Here is a 6,420-nt window from a genome sequence, read left to right as displayed (position 1 = left end):
TCACATCACATCCTGCGGAAAATAACTTGCTTTTACAATTTCAACTAGTACAAGACAACGGAGTGATCATTACAAATGGTGTATGTTGATATTTGACGCAAGAGTACAATAGAGGTCAGCGGCAAGCCCCAATCATGTCACGTGTGAGCATGCCAGAGCTCAGTTCAGCGAACATAAACATGGACTTTTGCTTTTTCTTTGACCTTTAGTGGCGCATTATCAGTCTCAACAAGTACTGTTTCAGGTGAAAGAATATAGTCACCAATTTATATTCAAAGCAATAAAACACCAGCGTGTCCTAATGCAGTGTATTTCAGAGGCATGTCGCCCTGAGGTGACACTTGAATTTAACCGCTAGATAGCCACAGACTGAATCGCCACGATACACATCTTCACCCGGTGTTGGGAAAATTCACTTCCTATGTGAACTAGTTCAAAGTTCAGTTCACACATTTTCAAATAAACAAGTTCAGTTCTTAGTTCATAATGAAATTTTGGGAACAAAATTCACCCTTCCAAAAATGAACTAGCTCATAGTTGTCGTTGGTTTGTTTTGTTTTGCTTTGACACAGTATGATGCTTCAAGCCATTAACCCCCCAAATTTCCTTTTTGTTGCCACCCAACTCAGTTCACACAAGTAGACAGCTGCCAGCATCACGCTAAAATCCCAAAACGCATGTCGAAAAGCGTGTTGCTTGAATGTTTGTGATTTACTAGAAAAATTTGTGTTTTATAATGAGGAAAGTCAAGCAAAAATTGAACTGTAGTCTTACAAATGCAAACACAAATTCAATCAAGGGTAGGAACCAGGCTGAGGTAGGAAATTAGCTGTCACACATTTAAACTAAGCCCCCCTCTTATCGGTAGACCACCGGAAAATGATGACCCACCCTAAGGTAGATTCAAAGTTACTTTATTAGTGACATTCAGCTGATGCCGAAAAACCTGCTTAACATTGAATTGACAGTTTTGCCAATACTTAATTGCAGATCCATTTTTAACAGTGATATTTAAGAATAACGTTTCTTTCATAATTGAAAAATAAAATACTTTTTTTTTTTACTTCCCAAGATAAGTATTGGAAAAAAATGGGTCTTTACTCATCTCCTAAAATATAAACACGTTATTTGTTTCTATTTATATGTTTATATGGATAGAAATGTCTTTCTTGACTTCACTTAACAAAAAGATTTTTTAAAGCGGTCTGCTTTAAAAAAAAAAAAAGTTCAGTGACCACGCTTGTAACTCAAACGCTCATATCTCAAATCACCTTTCCTTATTGAAATGAATGAGAATATTTTACTAGCAAAAGTTAGAACGAATAGAGTGTGGCAAATATGAGCTCTGCACGTTTTCAATCATGGACGCAGCACTTCATCGACTACACTCCTGACAGCGTTCACAAAGTGCCTGCGCATGTGGCAAAGGCAGTGGACAGATTGGCAAACACAAAGCCCACCATATGCCGCCTATCCGAAGTGAATGTTGTTGGCTCCTTCTACACGATGCGCCCCCCAAAAAAACTTTCTCATCAAAGTTTTGACAGCGACACTTGGATATCCATTTCCAACCTTTTCTATGGGGGAAACGTTTTGAAATCCAAATTTTTGACCTTTAAAGTTCCACCGTCTCTTCCTCTCAATCATTCTCTTCCGTCTTTCATCAGTTTTTCAACATTATTACATGTCTGTCGAAATGTCATTGCCCGACATCATGCGTTCCCAGGTTGAGCTCTTATTTGTTCCAAAAAGCCGACTCGATCGTCTCATCTAAGAGCACATGGGGCTGCGCAGTTGTAACTCCATTGAAGAGTAGCACAGTGGCTAACTGACACAAACAGTTTTTTTTCCCCGCTTCGGCCGCTTTAATCGAAAATGAATTGATGCAAAAATCATATGAAGCCTTCGTGTCTTCTCTGGTATGTTATTTGCGAGTTTCAAGGCATTCCGTTTCGGCTCGTTTGTAAACGTGCCCGTGGTTGTTTGCTCATTGTGCTGTCTGACGATTGTGAGACGGAAGAGGATGTCCTCAAAAGAGGACACTAAGCGACGGTGACTCTCACAACTTGTTTTGTTCGCAGGGCTTCTGCTCAGCTGAAGTTTGGCTGTGGGAATCTCTGCACAGCGCAACAGATCAGCCGCTCACACTGCTACTTGATCAGAAGTTCAAAGGCTATTACAGGAAAACGAGCGATAAACAAAGAGATTTGGGCAGAACAGAGGATCATTGTTCATCTAAACTTGTAGTTGCGCGCTGTTCTCCAGGCTGCTGGATTTGGCCACACAAGGGTGCTGTGTCTGTGTCTTTGAAGCAGGCGAAGAGCTGGGAGGGCATTCCTTTTAAATGGTTCACATCATATTTCTGCTGCCTCTGGACGTTCAATACAATTCGAAAGCAATTTCTTCGATAGAATTACGTTCCAGGGTCCCTTTGGGTGTGGCAAAGTTAATGGATAACTTAAAACAACAAAACAAAAGATCTGTTTGTTTGATGGATGGCTGAATTCCCTGTCGGCCTTTTTGTCTTACTGTCACACGGAAGGCAAACATCACATGGGCAACATTTGTGCTTTTAGATCTATGAAAGAAAATGTATTCAGTATGCACAGTTTAAAAGGAAATATCTAAAAACGGGTCAAAATACATTTATAGTTTGGGAGCTTTGGCATCATTTTATTCCTCAAAAGTAGTTCAACCACTCCCTGCTAATTAATGCAAATAACGGTGATTTTTCAAGTGGCACGCACATTAAAAAAAAAAGCAGCAGAATGGCACTCAGTGAAGCTCAGACCTCCGCCAAGGACAAACAATCCTCATTTAGCTGTAGCATAGTACGCCTCTTGCATTTGTCTGGCTATTGTCATTGAGATTCACGCATCGTTCCCTGAGAAATTAAGGGAACAGCAAGGTTCGGTACAGTTACTAAGAAAGCAATATTCCAGTTTTAGCAGAGCAAGCGTCAACTGTGGAAGAGCCCTAAAATGTAAAACGTTTTCCTTTGGATTTGGAAAACAGAATGAAAACACTGGAGTTTAAAAAAAGAAGAAGAAGAATTAAAAAGAAAAATCGAAGTAAAATATGACTTATGAACTAAGTTAGGAAGCATTTCACTACAATGTTATTTGTCTCCTTCAATGTCGCGGCGCATTCAAAGTGGATTATAATTCAACTTACTGGCAATTCAAAGTGCACAGCATCTGCTGTTCTAAATATTTAGAGTTCATTTAATTTGTTTGGAAGTCTTTCAATTGTGCTTTAAAAAGAGGAAAAAAAGCTTGAACTTGCGTATGACGCGGTTTCCACGCTCATCAAGTATCAAGTATTCACGTATTCATTGCCGTGGGTACGTCTAAAAGACGATTTGAATGGCATTGACAGTCACAATTTAAACCAAATATTGCCTCTGGGAACTCGACAACGCTTGATCTTCAGTCGAGAGACTTCATGCTAATCAGCTGATGTTCCAGCGAGTCTCATGATCACGAAAGTTAAGTGCGTAATATGAGCGCGGGACAACACTAACAACAATAACATTTTGGGGCTGTAATCAATCGGGCCAGTTGAGCCATAAAAAGACTGTGGGAGTCAGGATAGAAGCCAGACAGCATGTCCTGGCTATTAACTCCACACTGCCAGGCTCATCTATCTTAATTGGTCATCCATTAGCCTGCATTAAAGGGAGACACGGGATAATAGCAGTAATGATGCTGATGATGGAATTAGACTGCGGCAACACACGTCATCGTTGTCGCGTCGCTCTCGGAATCGCAAAGAGTTCCAACGGACCGACGCACGGACAGATGGACGTCGGGATGAAATAAATGATTCCTGAACGCTAGGGCGCTGTTGTGTGCGTGAAAAGTCCATGAGAACAAATAGAGGTCATGCAAATTTGGGGGAGAAAAAGTGGCTTAAATGAATTTAACAGCACGCAGACAACCAATCTCGACGCGGCACCTGTGCCAATCTGCAGCTCGGCAGGATGCACAGATGCTGGTCCAGGTGTGTGTGTGTGTGTGTGTGTGTGTGTGTGTGTGAGATGACGATTGGCAGCGTCGCGCTACGACCCGAGCAGCTGAATGCAAACACAGCCAACCACGCGACATGATCGTGCCCCTGAAAATGAAGTGGAAAAAAAAGGACGCAGTAAACTCCATCACTGGGTGTTTTCAAAGCAGAGTTCAGAGCTGTGTTTTTTTTTTTGGACTGATCTTTTAAGACTCACAGAATATTGTGTTTAGTCAATATCAACTCCCAACCCACCAAAAGAGTAGACTCTCTTTAATCAGTTTGTTTCTATCTTTTTCTATTCTTCAGTAGGCAGCAGTAGAATACGGGTTGATTTGATCAAAAACACCACGTACTGACCAAAAAGCAGAGAAAACAAGCTTTTGTGAAAAGAAAAGCGGAACGGTGACTTTTTTTTTTCTTTTGTGACACCTCAAGCTATAAAACAACAAAAAACAAGACTGAGAAAGGGCTATTGATTGCAAAACAGTAACATTGGTCAACAGCAAATTTTAATCTCTCAAACTTTAAGGTCAGTTCATTTGTCTATGCGTTTCGGACAGTCACCGATCGAGCACGATGATGAACAGTGCTATTGTCGGTGGAGGGGGGGGGGGGGTGATGGAGGCACCCAATACACTGTATGGTATTTATTTGATTTTTCCATTGGGCCGCAAACAACATGGCACAATAGTTTGCCCTCCTCGCTGTAGATACAAAAATTACTACCGAGAGGAAATGAGCAGGAAATAAAAGGAGAGAGCGTGGATATTTAAGAAACTGTTGGGTCCATACGAAGACTACACTTGCGCATTCCCACAATAGTACGGAGCCCCTAAGGGGACATGGAAGGAAAAAAAAAAAACTTTGCGAGATCCCGCATTCTTTGCGAGATCTCGCATAGTTTTTTTTTTCCTTCCATGTCCCCTTAGAGGCTCCGTACAATAGAAACTCTCCAACACTTTGCTTTTTCATCCACACGTACATCCGAAATGATAATTATTGTTAAGTATTATTGGAAACCAACGATGTAGTCGACTTTAATGGCATGGCTTCCAAACGGTGGCCGCCAGCTGAACCTTGCCTATCACCCCCAAATGTTCATTTTGTTTGTTAAAGCAACCGTTATACGACGGGGCATTTTTGATTGCGCGTTTTATCTGCGACGTTGCAAAGCTGTTCACTGGCAATTCCATTTTATTTATGTATTTTTATTTTTTTTTTAGCAGTAAAAACAGTTGCCGAAAGTCAGCTGCTCAACTATCCGTGTGCGACGGTTGAGTCAGTTTCAGCCAAGTTGCTTGACGTGCGGCGGGCCTTACGAGATTAAAAACAACAACAAAAAAAAAAGACATTGAGAAACATTATTACAGGACTCTCGACACTGTAAATGCTTGGTGGGCTGGATTACAAAACAAAGTTTGTTGAAATGTGGCCAAAGCCTCATATTTTGCCATCCTTTCTTGATACAGTATCGATTGTCACCGTTTTGTGATGTGAGCCACTGATACCCACCCCAATCGCACAGCACGCAGATGGGTTTGTTCCTCATGTAACTTTCTACAAGGACGCTTTCATTTAAAAAAAATATCGGCCAAACTGACATTCTGAAGAAGCTTTTTCGAAGGCACCATCATTCCATGATCAATAACCATTGTTTACACTCTGTGCGAACGCCATTTTCCTCCTCTTGCTGGAGGCATTCCTCTTCTTATTATGCCTCATAATTAGATCCACAGAAATTTCTAATCAAGCGTGACGGTAGCATTCACCAATTTAAAAGGTGATAGCCCATGAAATGAACAGCCTAGCGTCAAAGAATCAGCGAGCTATGCTGTAGGGGGCCCGAAAAGAGACGGCAACAGAGCCAACGAGGGGGCAGACAATGACACACGCGTGCCTCGCTGTAAATAAATGCCTCATTAACTATTTAGAAGGGTATCAACAACGGCCGTGCCATGCTGCGTAGAGGCAGTGATCTGTCCAGGAGACATTGATCTTCTTCATAAGGAAGATAAAGACCAAACAAAGAAATGCTCATCATATTTCAGCGTCAGTCAATTCGGTTCATTAAGGCCACTCGAGCTCCTGCTGCGGCCCTGTTTCGATCTCAACGCTGTCGGTACAGTTTTTTGGGTTTTTTTTCCCCCTCCAAAGTAGATATTGGACTTGCAAAATTGCTATTTATATAGTGCGTAGTCGTTCATGTAATAAATGAGCAAACATACAGTGGAACATCCCACGTTGAAGAGCTCAAAGGTTATGGAATTGGTCATTTTTCAGAATTTTTTTTTTGTCAGACCCATCAGGTCTGACATAAGTTTGAAATAAGGCAGGATGTCCACTTACAAAAGATGCACAGCAAGTACATGTAGTGACCTCACGTGCTTTCTAAGCGGAAGAAAAAAAATC

The 6,420-nt window shown here is 41.4% G+C and overlaps 1 protein-coding gene across 1 annotated transcript in view; it reads right to left on the bottom strand.

Annotated features, from left to right (window-relative positions):
- agbl4 (AGBL carboxypeptidase 4) overlaps positions 1-6,420 on the bottom strand; it is a 266,670-nt gene that overhangs the window by 65,950 nt on the left and 194,300 nt on the right. The window lies entirely within an intron of this gene.

The sequence above is a fragment of the Hippocampus guttulatus genome, chromosome 7 (assembly GCF_054856545.1).
Source record: "Hippocampus guttulatus isolate MCC_2025c chromosome 7, RoL_Hgut_1.0, whole genome shotgun sequence".
Classification (NCBI taxonomy): domain Eukaryota; kingdom Metazoa; phylum Chordata; class Actinopteri; order Syngnathiformes; family Syngnathidae; genus Hippocampus; species Hippocampus guttulatus.
The sequence above is the reverse complement of the archived record's forward strand: the minus strand, read 5'-3'. Positions and strand labels throughout refer to the sequence as shown.